Source organism: Neomonachus schauinslandi, chromosome 3, assembly GCF_002201575.2.
Source record: "Neomonachus schauinslandi chromosome 3, ASM220157v2, whole genome shotgun sequence".
Taxonomy (NCBI): domain Eukaryota; kingdom Metazoa; phylum Chordata; class Mammalia; order Carnivora; family Phocidae; genus Neomonachus; species Neomonachus schauinslandi.
The window spans coordinates 117,374,487-117,395,967 of record NC_058405.1 but is presented as its reverse complement, the minus strand read 5'-3'; the positions used below and the strand labels follow the sequence as shown (position 1 = coordinate 117,395,967).

The window sequence follows — 21,481 nt, the reverse complement described above, 5'->3', positions numbered from 1 at the left end:
CTGTGTGTACTTATTTCTTTTTTTTTTTTAAAGATTTTATTTATTTATTTGAGAGAGAGAGAGTGAGAGACAGAGAGCATGAGAGGGGGGAGGGTCAGAGGGAGAAGCAGACTCCCTACCGAGCAGGGAGCCAGATGCGGGACTCGATCCCGGGACTCCAGGATCATGACCTGAGCCAAAGGCAGTCGCTCAACCAACTGAGCCACCCAGGCGCCCTCTGTGTGTATTTATTTCTGAAGTGAGTCAGTTATAAGCTGCACATAGATTTGTATTGTTTTGTATGTTTTTTTTAATCCATTCTGTATCTTTTAGTTTGGCCTGTTTTTCTCTCTTCTTTTGTGGTTTGATGACTATTTAGTGTTATGTTTAGATTTCCTTTTGCATTTTTTTAAATTCAATTAGCCAACATATAGTACATCATTAGTTTCAGATGTAGAATTCAATAATTCATCAGTTGCATATAACACTCAGTGTTTATCTCATCACATGCCCTCCTTAATGCCCATCACCCAATTACCCCATCCCCCCATCCACCTCCCTTCCAGCAACCCTCAGTTTGTTTCCTATAGTTAAGAGTCTCTCATGGTTTGTCTCCATCTCTGATGACTTCCCATTCAGTTTTCCCTCCCTTCCCCTATGATCTTCTGCATTGTTTCTTATGTTCCACATATGTGTGAAACTATATGATAATTTTCTTTCTCTAATTGACTTATTTCACTCAGCAAAATACTCATCAGTTCCATCCACATTGATGTAAATGGTAAGTATTCATCCTTTCTGATGGATGAGTAGTATTCCATTGTGTGTGTGTGTGTGTGTGTATATATATATATATATACACACACCACATCTTCTTTATCCATTCATCTGTCAATGAACATCTGGGATCTTTCCAGTTTGGCTATTGTGGACATTGCTGTTATAAACATTGGGCTGCAGGTGCCCCTTCAGATCCATACAATTGTATCTTTGGGGTAAATACCTAGTAGTGCAATTGCTGCGTAGAAGCATAGCTCTATTTTTAACTTCTTGAGGAACCTCTATACTGTTTTCCAGAGTGGCTGTACCAACTTGCATTCCCAACAAAAGTGTAAGAGGGTTCTCCTTTCTCTGCATCCTTGCCAACATCTGTCATTTCCTGACTTGTTCATTTTAGCCATTCTGACTGGTGTAGGGTGGTGTCTCATTGTGGTTTAGATTTGTACTTCCCTGATGCCAAGTGATATGAAGCATTTTTTAATGTGTCTGTTGGCCATTTCTCTGTCTTCTTTGCAGAAATGTCTGTTCATGTCTTCTGCCCATTTCTTGACTAGATTTTTTGGGTTTTGGGTGTTGAGCTTGATAAGTTCTTTATAGATCTTGGATAATACCCCTTTATCTGATATGTCACTTGCAAATATCTTCTCCCAATCCATAGGTTGCCATTTAGTTTTGTTGACTATTTCCTTTGCTGTGCAGAAGCTTTTTATCTTGATGAAGTCCCAACAGTTCATTTTTGCCTTTGTTTCCCTGGCCTTTGGAGACATGTCTAGCAAGAAGTTGCTGCAGCCAAGGTCAAAGAGGTTGCTGCCTGTGTCCTCCTCTAGGATTTTGATGGATTCCTGTCTCACATTTACGGCTTTCAACCATTTTAAGCTTCTCTTTGTGTATGGTGTAAGAAAATGGTTCAGTTTCATTCTTCTACATGTGGCTGTCCAATTTTCCCAACACCGTTTGTTGAAGAGACTGTCCTTTTTCCATTGGATATTATTTCTTGCTTTTGTCGAAAATTAATTGACCATAGAATTGAGGGTTCATTTCTGGGTTCTCTATTCTGTTCCACTGATCTATGTGTCTGCTTTTGTGCCAGTACCATACTCTCTGATGATTACAGCTTTGTAATATAGCTTGAAGTCTGGCATTCTGATGCCACCAGCTTGGGTTTTCTTTTTCAACAGTCCTCTAGCTCTTCAGGATCTTTTCTGGTTCCATACAAATTTTAGGATTATTTGTTCCAGCTCTGTGAAAACGTCAATGATATTTTGAAAGGTACTGCATTGAATGTGCTCTGAGTAGCATAGACATTTTCACAATATTTATTCTTCCAATCCATGAACATGGAATGTTTTTCCATTTCTTTGTGTCTTCCTCAATTTCTTTCATAAGCGTTCTGTAGCTTTTAGAGTACAGATCCTCTTACCACTTTGGTTAGGTTTATTCCTAGGTATCTTATGGTTTCTGGTGCAATTATAAATGGATCGATTTCTTAATTTCTCTTCCTTCTGTTTCATTGTTACTGTATAGAAATGCAACTCGTTTTCTGTGCATTGATTTTATATTCTACCATGTTGCTGAACTCCTGTATGAGTTCTAGCAATTTGGGGATGGAGTCTTTTGGGTTTTCCATATAAAGTATCATGTAATCTGCAAACAGTCAGAGTTTGACTTCTTCTTGAAAGCCTTTTATTTCTTCCCAGGGTAGAAGTCCCCTGCAAAGCCATCCGGCCTTGGACTCTTGTTTGTTGGGAGATTTCTGATTACTGATTCAATTTCCTTGCTGGTTATGTGTCTGTTCGGGTTTTCTATTTCTTCCTGTTTCAGTTTTGGTAGTTTATAAGTTTCTAGGACTGCATCCATTTCTTCCAGATTGCTAATTTGTTGTCATATAGTTGCTCATAATATGTTCTTAAAATTATTTGTATTTCCTTGGTGTTGGTCATGATCTTTACTCTTTCATTCATTATTTAATAATTTGGATCTTTTCTCTTTTCTTTTTGATAACTCTGTCTAGGGATTTATCAATCTTATTCATTCTTTCAAAGAACCACCTTCTAGTGTCATTGATCTGCTCTACTGTTCTTTTGGTTTTCTATTTCATTGATTTCTGCTCTAATCTTTATTATTTCTCTTCTCCTGTTTGGTTTAGGCTTTATTTGCTGTTATTTCTACAGCTCCTTAGGTGTAAGGCTAGCTTGTGTAATTGAAACTTTTCTAATTTCTTCAGAAAGGCTTGTATTGCTACGTACTTCTCTCTTAGGACCGCCTTTGCTACATCCCAAAGATTTTGAACAGTTGTGTTTTCATTTTCATTTGTTTCCATGAATTTTTTTAATTCTTCTTTAATTTCCTGATTGACCCATTCACTCTTTAGTAGGATGCTCTTTAGCCTCCATTTGAGTTCTTTGAATATTTGAGTTCTTTCCAAATTTCCTCTTGTGATTGAGTTCAAGTTTCAAAGCATTGTGGTCTGAAAATATGCAGGGAATAATCCCAATCTTTTGCTACCAGTTGAGACCTGATTTGTGACCCAGAATGTGATCTATTCTGGAGAATGTTCCACTGAACTCAAGATGAATGTGTATTCTGTTGCTTTAGAATGGAATGCTCTCTATATATCTGTGAAGTCTATCTGGTACAGTGTGTCATTCAAAGCCCTTGTTTCCTTGTTGATCTTCTGCTTAGATGATCTGTCCATTGCTCTGAGTGGGGTGTTAAAGTCCCCTAGAATTATTATATTATTATCAATGTGTTTCTTTAACTTTGTTATTAATTGGTTTATATGATTTACTGCTCCCAAGTCAGGAGCATAAATATGTATAATTGTTAGATCTTCTTGTTTGATAGACCCTTTGATTATGATATAGTGCCCCTCTTCACCCCTAACTAGTCTTTGTTTTAAAATCCAATTTGCCTGATATAAGTATTGCTACCCCAGCTTTCTTTTGATGTCCATTAGCATGATAAATGATTCTCCACCCCCTCACTTTCAATCTGGAGGTGTCTTTGGATATGAGTCTCTTGTAGACGCATATGGATGGGTCTTGTTTTTTTTTTTTAATCCAATCTGATATCCTGTGTCTTTTGATTAGAACATTTAGCCCATTTACATTTAGAGTAACTATTGAAAGATAAGAATTTAGTGTCATTGTGTTACCCGTAAAGTCCCTGTCTCTGTATATTGTCTCTGTTTCTTTCTCGGCTATGTTACTTTTGGGCTGTCTCTTTGCTTACAGGATCCCCTTTAATATTTCTTGCAGGGCTGGCTGACTGATCACAAAGTCTTTTAATTTCTGTTTGTCCTGAAAACTCTTTATCTGTCCTTCCATTCTGAATGACAGCTTGCTGGATAAAATATTCTTGACTGTATGTTTTTTTCATTTAGTACCCTGAATATATCATGCCAGCCCTTTCTGGCCTGCCAGGTCTCTATGGATAGGTCTGCTGCCAGTCTAATGTTCCTACCCTTGTAGGTTAAGGACCTCGTCGCAAGCTGCTTTCAGGATTTTCTCTTTATCTCTGAAATTTGCAAGCTTCACTATTATATGTCAGGTTGTTGATCTCTTTCTATTGATTTTGAAGGCGGGCGGGGGGGCTCTCTGAGCCTCCTGGACTTGAATGCCTCTTTCCTTCCCCAGATTAGGGCAGTTCTCAGCTATGATTTGTTCAAATATAACTTCTGTCCCCTCTCTTTCATCTTCCTCTGTAACCCCAATAATTCTAATATTGTTTCACTTTATGGTATTGCTGATTTCTCGAAGCCTCCCCTCATGGTCTATTAGTTGTTTTTCTTTTCTCAGCTTCCTTCCTTTCCATCATTTTGTCTTCTATGTCAGTGACTCTCTCTTCTGCCTCATTTATCCTATTAGAACATTCATTTTAGAATGCATCACAGTTAAAGGTTTTTTTTTTAAAGATTTTATTTATTCACTTGACAGAGACAGCGAGAGCAGGAACACAAGTGGGGGGAGTGGGAGAGGGTGAAGCAGGCCTCCCACGGAGCAGGGAGCCCAATGCAGGGCTTGATCCCAGGACCCTGGGACCATGACCTGAGCCGAAGGCAGTCGCCTAACCAACTGAGCCACCCAGGAGCCCTACAGTTAAAGCATTTTTAATTTTGGTCTGATTAGATTTTATTTCGGCACTTGAGATTCTCTAGTATTTTTTATGCTTTTTTCAAGCCCAGCAAGTAACTTTACAATTGTTATTCTGAATTCTAGGTCTGACATTTTACTTATATCCATAATGATTAGATCTGTGGCAGAGTATTACTTCTGGTTCTTTCTTTTGTTGTGAATTTTTCTTTCTAGTCATTTTGTCCAGAGATGAATAGACGAATGAGAGAACAAAATCAAAAATATCAACCACGACCCCAGCAAAACGCACACTAGACAAATCGGAAGAGGTCAGAAACCAAAAGAGAAAAGAAGGGGGAAAAAAAGGGAAAAAAGAGAGAGAATAATCTCACAGGTGGACAAAACGGGGTGATCCACTTGATCCTGGGTGTATTTTGGTCTGTTGATTAGAAGACACTAAATCCAAAAATTGTAAAGAAAGAAAAACTTACATATCAACAACAACAACAACAACAAAAACCTGAATACAGTGAAAGGAAGCCAAAAATGAAGAATATATAAAATGAAAATTAAAAAGACTTAAAAACAAAGAGTTGTAAAATAAGAAACTAGTTGAAAAGGGGAAAAAAAAGAAAAAAGGAAAGGAAATTTTTAAACTGAACGACTAAAGATGCGTGAGAAAAAAGCCTTGAATTCTATACAGTATTTTCTCTTAGCTCAGGAGTTTTTTAATTCTGTGTGATCCATAAATTTGGTATTCACCTGCTGTTCCTGCTGGTCTTCTGGGGGAGGGGCCTGTTGTACTGATTCTCAGGTGTCTTTGCCTAGGTGGAGTTGTACCAACCCTTGCCAGGGGGCTGGGCTCAGTGTAAGGTGCTTTGGGTTGCTCTATCTGGCTTTTGTTCCCTGAAGGCTTTTCGCACTGTTTTAGAGGATGAAAAAAAAAAAAAAACTAATAAATGGCAGCACCCTGATCTCCAGCCCCAGACCTGAACGATCACTTCCCCCACTCTTCATCCATCCTCAGGGAAAAGCAGTCAGTCCCTTTTGTGTGCATCAAACTCCTGAGACTCCTGCAATGCATACCTGCACCAATCCTCCCAGGGGAAGGAGGGGAGTCTCACTGTGCCCTGCCACTCCCTGGGCCCCTGCTCGGAACTATTGGGGAATAGTTGCCCAATCATGTGCACACCTGTGCCACGCCTCTGAGGGGAAGAAGAAGGGTCTAACAGCGGTTGTTGCTTGTTGGGTCCCTGCTTGGAGAGAGGTCAGTCGATCTTGCTGCAGTTCATGGTTTACAGCAACACCACGCTGAGAGGCCACTCTGGGGCTCACTAATTGTAGCTGGCTTCCCGGCATCAATGTTTGGAAACTCTGCTGCACTCAGGCACTCCCATTCTTTCTGAGACTCTGAGGATCCTGAGACCACACTGTCCCACCTTGGATTCTGCCCCACTTTGCCACCTGAGCACCTTCTAGGCAGAGAAGTCCCTCACAGGCACAGACTTCTAAAAGTTCTGATTTTGCACTCCACTGCTCTATCACTTTTTGATAGCCAGCTTACAGAGGCTCCGTCCCCCCGAGGTTTATTTTCTGATATATCCCCTCAGATTCATGTCTCTGCACCTCTTACCTTGCAAAAAGTGGTTGCTTTTCTATTTGTATAACTGCAGCAATTCTTTTATTAGATCTCAGGTTGAATTCACAGGTGTTCACAATGATTTGATAGATACCTGGCTCAATTCAAGGGACTGGATAAAAAGAGGTCCCCTACTCATCTGCCATCTTGCCTCTCCTCCAGGTCTTCTGATCTTAACTCCAGGATCTTCTCTATTTACAAGACTTGAAATACTAATTTAATGATCAAGCAGCCTGTTCCAATAGAGAAGATCCCTTAATTATTGCTGTAAATATCTGAAGTTCCTGCCTACTCTGAAGCATTCTCCTTGCTTCTGTTAAAAGCACAGTAATTTCCTTTGGGAAAGCATCTCTCCCATATTTGATAATATGTATTTTGTATTTTCTTTTGTGTATTTACCATAAGTTCTTGTTTTGTGGTTACCAAGAGGTTCACATACATCATTTTCTCTATATAATAATCTATTTTAAGTTAATGGCAACTTAAATTTGAACACATTCCAAAACCACAATTTTACCCCACCCCCAGCACAATTTATGTCTTAATGTCACATTTTACATCTTTGTATTTCATGTATTCTTTAACTAATTATTGTGGCTTTGGTTAACTCACTACTTTTATCTTTTAACCTTCATACTAACTTTACAAGTATTTGATCCATTACCTTTCATATATATTTACATTTTCCAGTGACATTTTTACTTTATATTTTCTTCTTGTTAATTAGCACCATCATTTTCAGCTTAAAGAAGATCCTTTAACATTTCTTATAAGAATGATTTAGTAGTGGGGCGCCTGGGTGGCTCAGTTGGTTAAGCAACTGCCTTCGGCTCAGGTCAAGATCCTGAAGTCCTGGGATCGAGTCCCGCATCGGGCTCCCTGCTCGGCGAGGAGCCTGCTTCTCCCTCTGACCCTCCCCCCTCTCATGTACTCTCTCTCATTCTCGCTCTCTCAAATAAATAAATAAATCTTAAAAAAAAAAAAAAGAATGATTTAGTAGTGATGAATTCCTTTGGCTTTTGCTCAACTGGAAAACTCTTTATCTCTCCTTCAGTTCTGAATGATAATCTTGCCAATTAAAATTCTCTTGTTTGGGAGTTTTTTTCCTTTCAGAACTTTGAGTATGTCACATGACTCCCTCCTGCCTTGCAAAATTTCTGTTGAGAAATCTGCCGATACTCCAATGGAGTTCCCTTATATGTAATAATTTGTTTTTTCTCTTGCTGCTTCTAAGATTCTCTTTTTAAATTTGATATTTTAATTACAATGTATCTTAGTGTGAAGCTTTTTGGATTAATTTTCTTTGGAACTCCCTTGGCTCCCTGGACCTGGACGTCTCTTTCCTTGCCTAGATTAGGGAAGTTTTCCGCCATTATTTCTTCCAGTAAGTTTTCACCTGCTTTCTCTCTCTCTTCTACTTCTGGGACCCCTACAAAGCAAATGTTATTCCACTTGATGTCCTACAGGTCCTTGGATCATCTTATCTTCTAATTCTTTTTTTCTATTTGCTGCTTTGTCTGGAGGAGTTCTATTGTCTTCCAGTTCACTGACTTGTTCTGCTTTATCCAGCCTACTTTTGAGGCCTTCTGGTATATTTTTTTAGTTTAGTTACTGTATTCTTCAGCTCTGTGACTTATATTTGGTACTTTCTTATATTTTCTACCTCTTTGCTGATGTCCTCACTGTGTTCATCCACTCTTCTCCAGAGTATGGTAAGCATCTTTATAACCTTACTTTGAATTCTTTACCAGGTAAATTACTTATCTTCATATCATTAATGTCTTTTTCTGAGGCTTTCTCTTATTCTTTGGTTTGGAACATATTTCTCAGTTACCTTATTTCCCTTAACTCCCTGTGTTTGCTTATATGTATTAGCTGAAGCAGCTGCCTCTCTCAGTCTTGAAGGAGTGGTCTTGTGTAGGTAATAAACTTCTCATCCAACCTTGCCCTAGCTTTTGCTTGTCTCTCAAATCCTTGATTATCTAAACTACCTAATTTATTCTTGATATGCCCCCATTTTTGAGGGTGTGGAAAGAGCTGTCAGTTTTCCAAGGAGAGTAATCTCATTTAGCACCGAGTTTCAGACTAATTGGAAGTCAGACGCTCACACAGTAGCTTTGGAAGTATGCAAATATATGCAGTCCCAATGGGCCACAGTTGTAATCCCTGATGGCCTCTATGCCAGGAGATCTGCAGGTGTCCCTGGAAAACAGTTATAAAAATCAGGGCTCCAGATGAGTTTATAAGTTCCTTTCTGTGAGGCCTTGTTGAGCTGTAATGAGGCCAAGAGGGAACACAAGGATGGTATTTCCCTGTTTACATTTCCTGGGAGCACTTCCTTAAATCTATAGATGTTCATGAAACCTGAAGCATGTCCCTCTGGTTGAAGCTTCAGACTAAGAAGCCTTTTTCACAGGAAGGCTGTATTTGTGTTTCAGTCTGCTCTCTGTGCAATGCCCTGAAGGTGGTGGCCTGCCATGACCTGCCTTTCCAAACGTTGCATTCCCATGGAGCTCAGGAATGCCAGTCCCCTTGGCCACTAGGGTCAGGCAGTAAAGAAGCCTCCCCTTTTATAGACTGCATGCATCTCCTGGCTTAGGGGCAGCTGGAGAGTACAGGGGGTAGGGCACACTTGTTGACTTCAAAAAGGCAGCATGAAAATGTCTGTATGTGTGCTCATGGTCTTTACAAATACAGTGGGAGAGTGTTTTGTCTATGCACCCTCATTGCCTTCAGGTTGGTAGTAGAAGAATGCCATGATCACTCACACTTGCCAGGCTCAGCCAAGAAGCAAGGGAGTGTCACAACCACCCAGCTAACCAACTTTAGCTAGGGAACAGGAGAATGCCACAATTCATACTCACCTGCCCCAGCCAGGTCCAACCACTCATGCTCCCTGGCTTCTCAAGGCAGGATAGCGCCATGACTGCTAGCCCTTGACTGACTTAGCAAGGCAATGAGAGGGTGCCATGTATGAGCTCACCCACCTGCTAGCAGGGTAGGTGGAAAGTGCAAAAACAGCATTTGTCAGCACCTCCATCTCTGGGGAGAGTTCCAACTGTCCTCTGTCCCTCCAGCAGATGCTTTCAGATCAGCAATTAAATATCCTTCACATGCAGTCTAGGTGCTTTTCAAACTGCTGTTTTTTCACTGGGTCTGAGGTGAGTGAGACTAGACATGAGCCATTTAAAAAGAAAATATCAATTTCCTACAGTATTTTGGCTCCCTTGGACATCAGCCCCACTCACATTTTGGGGGCTCATCTCTTTGCTGTGGATCATGGGGAGTTGGGGTGCCTGATGTGAGGCATCAACCCCTTGCTCCTCCAGGAGAAGTGCTGCACTGGTAAGATCCCTCCCTCTTGTGTGGGGCCATGCTAGGGTGTGGTTTCTGTGACATCAGGTCTCTGCCTCTCCTCCCTTTCTCAATGTGGTCTTTTTATCCTCTGATGTAGAGAAGAAGTTCATCTAGTTTTCAGAACCTTTTCAGAGGGAAATGATTCATATATAGCCAAAGATTTGGTGTGTCCATGGAAGGAGGTGAGTTCAGGGTCTTCCCGGGCAGTTTCCTCTGCCTTGCTTCACTCTATCCAATTTGTAACAGTCTGATATCTTTTTGACTCTTGAGGTTTCAAAAGAACATATAATAAATAAAGGTATGTATCAATACTTCCTCTTAAAATGGGTACTTACCTGTTTAAAAGTAACTCCACTGACCTAGAGAAGCTACGCTAAAAACCCTTAAAATGAAAAGAAACCAAGAGCAAACAAAATTATTACACTACTGAATATCAACACAGTCATGATGGCAACAATGCTGCCCTTAATGATTCAGACAAGGCTCTCTGTTGAAAGAAATGCAAACTGCACATCTGCATAGGTCTTAAGGTACACAGGGTAAAAGCAATACTACTGAATTCATGTTTATGAAATGCCTTATACTCTGTCCTTCTTGTGGAGAATGAGACAACTGATTAACATTCTCAGAAAAAAATATTTATTGAAGTTCAAAATTATTTAATGAGATAGTTGCAAGTCTCTTATATTTGTGAAGGTTATTTTTCCTTACAAAAGGAATGGAAATGATGCATACACATTATCCCACTTGAATTAGAACTTTATATAGATAATAAGAATTTGTGCATTGTAGAAGCAAAATGGGCCTATTGTTGTCTGCAACAGCAAATGAAGTGTCTCATAACTAGCAATTCAATGTGTTAATTCAGCTGCACCATCCAATTACCTACAATTCATCTCAACTTAGTGCACAACAATAAAACTCTTAAAAAATCTGTGACAAAAATGTCTGCTCTACTTTTATCAAATAGGGGAAACACTACCCAAAATCAGGGAGTGAAAGCCACAGAAAATAAATTATTAAAATTGCTCATTACAATCTATCAGTTAATAACATAATAAATTTTTGACATGAAGTCAATAGCCTAGAGTTAGTAATAAAACACATATTGGATGTTTTATATGGAAAATCTGACCAAGAAATATGGAAACCGTGTGGCAACTGAAATTGGCATCCCTTCAAATAACACAGCATTCCCTCGGAGTCATGGGCCAGCCAACTGCCAACTGACCACAGGGCCCAAGCACACAATTCTAAAAGTAGACAAAGGTAATGAGATGTGAATTTAGTATCCCAGCCTCCTGCTAAATGACCCAGATGCAAAAGCTAGAGCGTCTGTCTCTTACCTACTCAAAACTAACTGATGAAATAAACAGCTCTTTTTACATTTTTTTTAACAAATCAAGAGCCACTAATAGTCTAGTCCTGCTACATGTGGATTTATTAAGCCATGGAAGAAAGACCATTTAAAGGAGAGACCACCATGAAGAAGGATGAAAGGAGAGGAGGAGCAAGGAAAAGATATGGGAGAAGAAAAAGAGTACTGAGAAATAAACACATTATTTACTTAAGAAGAAAATACAGAGGCACACTGACAACCTATAGGAGAGGTGTAAAATCTGAACCGTATTCAGGGACAGTCTGGCCTCTAACATTTTTCAGGACAAACGACATATAGTCCCATTTGAGATGGAACTATCAAGAGAATCAAAGAAAGATGAGCCTTGTGAATTCAGAAAAAAAAGAGATGGAATTTACTGCCACAAAAAGGAAAAACTGTACAGTCTTGATACTAAGCTAGTTAGTAACCTCATAAACCTTCATTTCATTTATAGACTCTGAAAACAGCATTGTTTTTAAGTGCAAATTTTAGTTTTTAAAAAACCAGGCAGATGGAGTGACTCATTATTGATGCTATATAATTTAAATAATTTACATAATCTAATCAACTATCAATCTAAAATAGTGCTTAATTTTTTAAAGACTAAAGAAAAATCATTAAAACATTGTCATCATGCATTAAACAAAAATAGTAAGCAATAGAAAGTTGCTGAAAATCAACTAAAGGTCAGAAAGAGAAAATGTATTATATCAAAGATTAATACATCAGTTCTTACAGAGTACTAATTACAAGTTAGTAAAGATATGCCATCATATAAAAAACTTAAAACACTTGAGAAAAAAAGCCAGAAATTTCAGCAGGATTTCCCCAATCCTTTCATAAGATTTCTTAATGTAATTTAAATGTTTTATCAGCAATATCACAGGAAAATAAGCTATTTCTTATTAGATCAGTTACAGGTACATATCTCAGTTATGGATTAAGGTCTATATAAAGAAATCTTATTTACTTAAGGATTTAATTATTTTTCTATATGTTAATTTCTTCTTATTTTGGGGGGTAATCTGCAACTAAGTAGAGACAACATATTTAAGAAATCCATTCCAATTTTTCCACATTTATTGTCTCCTTCATAATTAACTGTCTTTCTTAATCCAGTGCTATGACTTCTGAAACGTAAACACTTTTGTTTCCCACTCTAGAAATCTGATTTGTTGGTCAGGTTTTCTTCCTTCATTTTTAAAGGCAAATCTTACTCAAATAGGAAACAAGACCTAGGAATCTGAGTTCCATTTTCAATTCTGCTACTTCAAGCTTTGTGATGGAAAGCAAGTTGTTTTATTAACCATTTCATCAAAATAGCATAGTCCTTGCCCTGTCACTCATCAGCTTAGTCTGGGACAATTTACTTAACCTTTCTGTGTCCCAATTTCCTTGTGTGTAAAATGAAGGTACTAATAAAACCTACTTTGGAAGGTTGTTATGATGAAATGAATTAATATTTGTAAAGCACGTAGAATAGTGTCCAGAACATAGTAACTTCTATCTTTTTTAAGGGAAGAAACATTCTACAGTAATGTGAAGCTATTTAAAATATTACATAATGCTGTTTTTTTTTTCCAACTAATCTACCCTAGTTAAAATTGAATGGTTTCTATCAAAAGGAATCCACATGCCTATTTTAGAAAGTATAACTGTTCAAAACCAGAGTAATAGAAGTAATATTGAAAGTAATATTGATAATAAAAGTAATATTGATAAGTAATATTAAAAGAAACTGCTCTGTTTCTTAAATATATAGACATGGACTTGATGGTTCAGTCTAATTCTATTTGCTCCCCTTACAGATTATTGGCCCTTCATACTTGTAGCAGTCAACATTTTTATTATTCCCAGGGTTATCTGTTTTAGGTTCCAGGTCATAACTTCTGCCCATTTTTATTATTTCTACAATAGTTGTTTACTACTTTCTTTTATTGTTAATAGTCACTACTTTAAAAAGCTCAGAATGGAAGAGGATCACTGAGCCCGAGCAGCTTGCCCAGAGACTGCATTCTGACTTCAGATTTGACTCTATTTTTCCTTGAAGATCTAGGGCTATTTTATATTCTTAGTATTTTGAAATTTGGGCATCACGAAAATGAAATCAAATGCACAAACATGGTTACTAGGATTCTAGCATTTCCTATGATAGTTCAAGTCCCTGAATGTTAAAATGTAAGTGTGTGGTTGTGAAGACTCCCTGACGTCCGAAGTCCTATGAACAAACTCTGTAGAAAAATATGTATTAAATTGTTTTAATAGCAATTTGTCATTGTAATTTATGATATAAATGAATGCACAATTTAAAAAATAAGCGTGGGTGTGGAGAATAAGTCTGGCTGTGCTAAAAACTACTATTTTTTTAATAAATAAAAATTAGTAAATAAATCTTAAAAATGATGACTGGAAGTAGATCAGTTGCTTGAAACCTCACTGTATATTAGAATCATCTAGAAAAGTATTTATAAAAATAGAATCTGGGGGCTACTGGGTGGCTCAGTCGGTTAAGGGCTGCCTCCAGCTCAGGTCATGATCCCAGGGTCTGAGATCATGATCTGAGCTGAAGGGCATCTGGCTCCCAGCTCAGCAGGGAGTCTGCTCTCCCTTTGCCTCTGCCCCTCCCCTGCTCCCACTTATGGTCTCTCTCTCTCTAACAAATAAATAAAATCTTAAAATAAACAAATAAAAATAGATTCTGTAAACCCATCCCAGGCATATGAGAATCTGTATCAGTGGGATCTGACAATCTCTATTAAAATAAACACACACACAAACACACACACACACACACACAAATCTCTTTAGGTAATTTCAATGTACAGACTGGTTTGTTAGCAGGGACACTAAACAATGCCTTAGGTCCATTTAGCTACATTTCACATACCCCCACTGGCATTTTTTCCCTCTTCAATGGCCCCAATAGTCTCTATCCAAAGCAAGTTGGCATTTAACAGCCTTGGTCAGTTTTACAAAAGCAGTTAGAAGTTTACCTTCGCAATTTTCTTTCTTACCTAAAGCAAAACCTCTTTGTCCTCACCAAGGCAAAGAAGTGAAAAAGGAACAAAAGGATCCCTAAAGGCTGGAAAGCACAGGTTTGGGGGAAGGACAGAGGAATAAGTTCTTGAGACATGCTCCTTTATTTCTGCCTGGCATTCATCTCTTGTCCCAGGACACAGATTGGCACCATCTTAGTGACAGTGATTGGCGGTTAACCCCCATAAAGGAACAAGTCACCTCCAATTCTCTAATCCTTTCAACAAACACTGCCACAGTAAACTGAGGCGAGAGCAATTGCTGGCATCTTTCCTGGGTCCAAGTTTTATTGCCCAGGCTGGCGACTGGCAGGAGAAAGGAATGGCTATAAGGGTTGTGTGTGTCTCACTAAGTGACGGATATGACTACCATACTAGCCTATGCTGTCTATGGGCACAGGGTGCACAGGGAAGATAGGCTATTACAGAGGTTCACATTGAGATGGGTTCCCAAGCACAGACTACAGAAGATGGTGAAATAAATTACCAGACTGTGATAAAATTTTCATCAGTCTTTGTTAAATTAGAAAAATAAGTGCAATGTAGAAAAACGCATAGAAAGCTAAATTTATTCTAAGAACTATATTTTGATATTCAGTTCTGCCATCTTAGCTGGTGTACAAATGTCCACTCTTTTATAACATGATGGTGACAGTAGACTTTTTAAATCATTCTTACCATACAAAAGAAAACGTTCACATGGAGGCTGGCACTCAATTTTTTAAAAAAAATTTATTAATCAGTGAAAATATCAGACTGAGAACTACTAGAGTACTGGCTTCATATATAGAAAGAACTGATGTGATCCCTGGTGCTAAAACATATTAGTTGTGTGATTCTGAGTAAGTCCTCATTTATACAATAGGGACAATATTACTACTTACTGCTCATATGGTTATGAGGATAAAATGTGGCAAGACGTATTAGATGTTTACTTATCCACAGTACAAGGACAAAGTAAGCACCCAATAGATTTTAGTTATTTTCTCAATGTGTAATTCAATTCACCATTTTTAACTGCTTCATAAATAAACTGAAATGGCTGTACCTTCACATAGATTCGTTTCCAAGTATTTGTTCCCATTTTTCTTTCATTAGATTAATGGTAGTATTGCAAAGGGGTCTTGATAGTCATATAAATCTCATCCTCTCCATCTGAAACTATTATATAATAAAAATCTCAAGAGGAAATTAAGTCAGTTATTATGCTTCTGATCTACAAGAACATAATCCTCCCCATATGTCAAAATCTATTTTTTAACAAAAAAAAAGAGGTGCTGTGCTTATAATATAAAGGCAATTAATATTAGGCAAGAGATTAAGTTGACATTTACTACTATCTCTGAGGTGTAATTTAGATTATTTTGAATATGCAGGCTTCACTTTAAATTCTTCTGTTTACAGTGGCTACTCAGCACTTGTATTATGATCACCAAAATGCCAACTAACAGTTAAATCACACTTCCTATAATGTTCTACAAGAGCTTAAATAAGATTTAAGTGACATCAATGTAGTTTAATGTATCAGAGTCCTAATTAATTCCACATCATGTTAAAACCCTGATATACTAGATCTTGGACAGTTCCCACCTATCTTAACAGTAAGCAGTCCTAAAAAAAAAAAAAATACAAAGGAAGTCTGAATATTTAATATGAGCAGCATTTTAATTTTCTCATATAACCGTATATATGATCACAAATGTGTTCATATCTATGATGTTAACAGTCACAATTTTCTCTACATCCCTCTCAAGCTATGTTGGAAGGATTAACCATTAACATGGGACAACTTTCAACAACTGATATTTTGTATCTTGCTCTAGGTCTATTGTGAAGGGTGGGCAATTATAGTAGGATAAACATTAAGAGAGAACCCAGGAGTTCATAAGGACAATAATTACATGTGTACATTTGAGTAAAGTTGGGCCCATAGAGAAAAGGCACATCTCCCTACTTTCACTTACATTTTAAATGTTAGGCCCCAGAAATCTCTTAATAATCTCTAGTTAAAAATTTTCAAAGTTAAGATTTCAACTTAAATAAAAAGGTCCTGACTCATATAAAGAAAATAAAATTAGAAAACTCATAGCTAAAAATGAATTTTAGCTAATTCATTTACAAGGGAATAGAAACATACATTCATCACACAGCTATCTTTAGCCACCTGTAATTATTTCCTGGTGATCAGGCAAAGACCCGTTAAAAATATTTTTATAATATACTACATTGAAAGCACACACACAGGTTTAAATCTGAATCCAGGAGAAACAAGTATCAAATAAATAAAGTCCATTTTATTTATATTTTGCTCTAAAATATAATTGCTTATAACGCCCCAAATGGATGACCAACTACTGAATTAATGTGTGCATTCACTCTCACAAATTTCTTTGAATTTTCTAAGTATTAAATTTCACAACAGAAAGCTGGAATCTTCAAAAACACGTATGTCTGTAATTGACTAGCAGATGTCCTTAATTAAACAATGTGCTTTAAGATAGAAATTGTAAACAGAAGTCTAATCTGGGGGTGTCTGGCTGACTCAGTCAGTAGAGCATGAAACTTGATTTCAGGGTTGTGAGTTCCAGCCTCATGTTAGGTATAGAGATTACTTAAAAATAAAACCTTAAAAAAAAAAAGTCTAATCTGTTAAAATGACAAATGGTTTATCAAAGCAGACAGTAGCAGATCTTTAAATGTGATTTATGTGTTTGAACATATACTTAGTATGTATGTGTGGGTGGGGGGGGGTGATATTAAGAAAGGCCATCAAATGGATAGTCAGAGTCAATATGAGACTTGATTTGATGTTTCACATGTGTTTATTCTGATGACAAGAGCAGAAGGAAGGATTGAGAATTAAAACCCAGTTAAAATTCTCTGAATAATTAGCATATGGTCACTCAGGCTTCAAAGTAGTGATCCTGCAGGCCTCATTAGATTTAAGATGTGTACATGTTCCTACTACTGATGGCAATGCAAACCCAAGAAGGTGATATATTAAAAGTCACAGTCAAGAATTTCTTGTTTAGGGGCCCCTGGGTGGCTCAGTCCTTAAGCATCTGCCTTCGGCTCAGGTCATGGTCTCAGGGTCCTGGGATCGAGCCCCACATCGGGCTCCCCGCTCAGCGGGAAGCCTGCTTCTCCCTCTCCCACTCCCTCTGCATGTGTTCCCTCTCTCGCTGTATCTCTGTCAAATAAATAAATAAAATCTTTAAAAAAAAAAGCTTTAAAAAAAAAAAAGAATTTCTTGTTTATTGCAAGAGGTGCCACTTGAGATTGTGATATTTAACAACACCAATAAAGGACAAAACTAGATACTGTTCATTTTCATAAAGCACAATGAACACTTATCAAAGACATGTAGTATTGTTACTTATTTCACCTAATGGACTTTATTCATACTTTATTCTCAATCATATTCCTTACTTTCACTTGGTGTTATTCAGAAACACCAATATCCTCTTCATTTGTCCAACCAGAAAGAATAAAAACACCCATGTATTGCTTTCTCTCACCCTCTCCCTAAAATGCCAAGTTTAAAGAGCTGCACAATCTCTATTCCATGGAAATGTTCCTGTTAGAACTACCACTTCTAAAAAAGAAAAGAAAGGAAAAAAGAACTACCACTTCTAAAAATCAAGTAAGCAAAATGGAAACATTGTATTTCATTCTGACAAAACTGTTCAACGTGAAATTAATGCACATAAAGTTAAAAAGCTAAATATGCCTCAATATTATCAGTAAGAAATCAGAACATATCTCAACCAGTATCAGACTTTTCACCTTCACTGTATCTTTGCTATTTTTAAATATAAAACATTGGGTACAATGTCAGGTGATCTATAAGTAATATTTTTAAAGCAAAATTGCCTTGAACATGCTCCTGTACAATACTCATGGTAAATCCCCAACTGCTTTAAGAAGAGACTACCCTATCATCAAAAAAACAATACTGAAAAAAAAAAAAGACCCAAAAACAAAAACAAACAAAAATAAAACAAAACAAAAAAAAACAATACTGCAGCTTATGAATTCCTACTAGTACCTCGTGTCAGGAGGACTACATTTCCAGATACTTTGGCAAATTCTCATATGCATGTAGTACCACACTTCTCATATATATTTGAAGCACTAAGGAAGCCTATAAATTATTTAAGGCAAGTGATTCAGTTTGCAGATCAATTTATAGCCCCCAAATATTTTAAGCTGACAGATCTGCTCTTTATATTAAAAGAGGTAACTTTTCGCTTGTGAAAGACTACACGAAAGTATTCACTAATAAATGATGTCATGTTCCAGTTTACTTTCAGGTAGGAAGATTAAGAGATGCCAGCCATCTGAGCCTCTAAAATCATTTCTTCAATTCTGCAGTGACTTGTTAAAGAGCATCAGCCAAGTTAAAGACTTGCAGAGAGGGGCAAATTCAAGCAGTGAATAAACCAAAAAGGGACAGAAGAGTCGTGTTTCAACATCCCTTCTACTAGTCCTCAATTCCCATTCATAAAAGACTAAATGAAACAGAAAAAAAAAAAGGGGGGGGAGGCAGAATTCAACTTCTTTTACGTAGGCTCATTAGCATAGCTGGATGAGTTCAAAGCCCATAATTAGCTGCATGCTAATCACTCAACTAACAAGTTTTTATTAAGTATTTACTAGTTTTCCCACACTGCGCTAGGGTCTGCATATCTGAAACAGCATCCGGTTCCACTACGCACTCTGGAATCCAGAATTAATCTACACCAGCAGCACTGTACCTCTTTTGCAAAAGCTTTCTTTTCTTCCTCCCCAAACCTGATCTCAGACACAGTGCCTCTACTTAAGCAAGCAGCTTAAGCCCTGGAATGGGATGAGCATCACACAGAGAATTAAAAGCATTTATTTAAATAAGCAGGAGCAGCCAGAGAAAATTCTCAGTGCAGTTGAAGGTGGGCAGGGGCATAAGGAAGAAATGTGAAATCCTGGCTTGTGGCAAACAGTGCAGAGAAATGCACATTTCTCATGCTCAAAGCCTGCCTTAGGCTATGAAGATTCTCCAAATCTATCCATCTGTGAAGTCACTCAAACAGGGTTTCAATATTAAGATTCTAATTCTGCAGGAGAGGAGGAGTTTGTAGAGATCGGGGAAAAGGAAAAATTAGTAATGCAATGCAAAAGTCAAGATGAGGAAAAGGAAAGGATGGGTGAAGGCAAGGAAAATAATCTGGGAAAGTAAAAGGTCCAAAATATGTCACCAAATAGGCTGACCTTACTTTTCACTATTCTGAAACAAGCTGGTTTCTTTAACACTAGAGGGCATGAACACAAGTAATAGCGCGCGCACACACATGCACGCGCGCGCGCGCGCACAGACACACACACACACACACACACACACACACACACACACACACCGGGACGGTAAGGAAGCAACCCTGAGCAAAGGTAGCCTTCATATAAAACTAAAGATCTGAGGGTCCGAAGAAAACCCGAAATTTCAGGCGTCTAGGGTATCCAAGTGTCTTTCCCCTGCAAATAAAATCTCTACGCTCTGTTCCTGGGAATAGTGACCACGACCTCTCGCAAGGAAAACGCTCAAGGATTGAGTGTTATGGCAGTTTAAAGCAAATAGTCTCCAATGCTCCTCTCCTCCGGTAGCAACACCTTTGCCTCACGAAAGCTCCCGCCCTTGCGAGGTTAGTTTTCCCTGGATCCAAAAGCTTCATCCATCTCTCCTCCTGGGGCTACTTGTAAAAGCTGGAGATGTAGACTATCTACCAGGAAATTCAACTGATCATAGTCAAATAACGGAGTGAGGGGAGGGGCGCCCGCAGCTTTTGCTACCAGCAGCCTCAGTGCGCTCGGGTTCGAGGCCGCGCAAAGCTGGGAGACTGGCCCTTGCGCCCCTCATTCAGCCCCTCGACTCCAGGAGAGCCCACACAAGGGCATCCGCCGCACACTCTCTGGCTCTGAGTAGGGAGATCTCTGTACCTGGAGATGCCCAGAAGGTGGGTCGGGCCGTGCTCCACTGGCCAAGGCGCCTGAGGATCTGGAGGACAGGAGAGGCGAGGAAGGGAGACAGAGATAGGCAGCAAGAGGCAGAGAGAAAAGAAGAAGAGACAAGCGTTAAGAGACAGAGTAACAGGAAGAGACATCCCAAGAAAGACAAGGAAGAAAAGAAGGGGAAAGAAACAGACCCGGAAGGCGCAGGGGGAGCCAGAGTCAGAGAGAAAGTCAGAGAAAGAAACTGAGTCAGAGACAGAGACGCACAGAGAGAGAGGCCGAGGGGCACTGAGAAAGAAAGGAAGGCAATCGTCGAAGAAGACACCCAAGCTCCAGAGCGTCCGCGGTGTCAAGCCGAGGAGAAGCGTCCGCGCACAGCAAGCCCCAGCCGCCCGCAGCTGGTGGGAGAAAGTTGCCCCGCCGCGGAGCGCCACCAAGGCGCAGAGGGTGGCCAGCGCCCCGGAGCTCAGCCGAGTAGCGGAAAGAGCAAGGTAGAGGGCGGGCGGCGGCAGAAAGTTCCGCGCCTCGTGATCCTCCCTCCGCACCTGCAGCAGCAAGCGAACGCGCTCAAAGCGCCCAGGGGGCCGTCTCGCCGGGTCCGCGGGCGCCCCGGCCCGCCGTCCGGCCCCGGGCGCTCGACTCCGCGCCCTACACTCGCTGCAGGACTTTGCGGCACCCACCCGGGCACCCTGGCCACCCGGAGAGGACTCGCCCCAGACAATTACGAGGAAGAGAAGGGGAGCAAGAGAGAGACGGAGACCTGCTATCGTGGCCAAGGATCCCGCGAAGAGGGAACGGCAGTCCACACACGGGATTCAGCTTCCGACCAGCCCAGCAGGCGCCTGTCGGCCGCGCCGAGAGTGCCGGGTGCGCCGAGCCCGCGCTCACCTGGAACCCGCGCCGGCCCGCGAACGCCGCGCGCAGCCCCGGCTCCCGCCCGCGCCTCTCTCTTCACACTTCCCCCGGAGCGGAGCAAGCTGGCTCCGGCCTGGGCCAGCCCCAGAGAGGCGCCCTCATAGCGCAGCGGCGGGCTAGAGGGCTCCGCGAGCGCCGCGAGAGCGGGCGCCGAGGCCGAGGAGGCGCAGGAGACCGAGCGAGGGCTCCTAGTACATTGTCACCTCGGCAGAGCCGCCTATGCCGCCGCCGCTGCCGCCTGGTCACTTCGCCCCCGGCCCCCGCCCCCCTCCCACCCCAACCCTCTCCCTCCCAGCCCCACCTCCTCGCACGGTCCCTCCCCCTCTCGTAGCCCCAGCCT

At 39.9% G+C, this 21,481-nt stretch overlaps 1 protein-coding gene across 1 annotated transcript in view; it reads right to left on the bottom strand.

The window, feature by feature from the left end:
- The window catches only part of GALNT13 (polypeptide N-acetylgalactosaminyltransferase 13), a 547,381-nt gene extending 526,331 nt beyond the window's left edge, over nt 1–21,050 (bottom strand). Inside the window, exon 1 of the mRNA XM_021702903.1 lies at nt 20,987–21,050. The gene's annotated coding sequence lies outside the window, so the exon portion shown is untranslated. The remainder of the gene's footprint in view (nt 1–20,986) is intronic.
- Between the last annotated feature and the right edge of the window lie 431 nt (nt 21,051–21,481).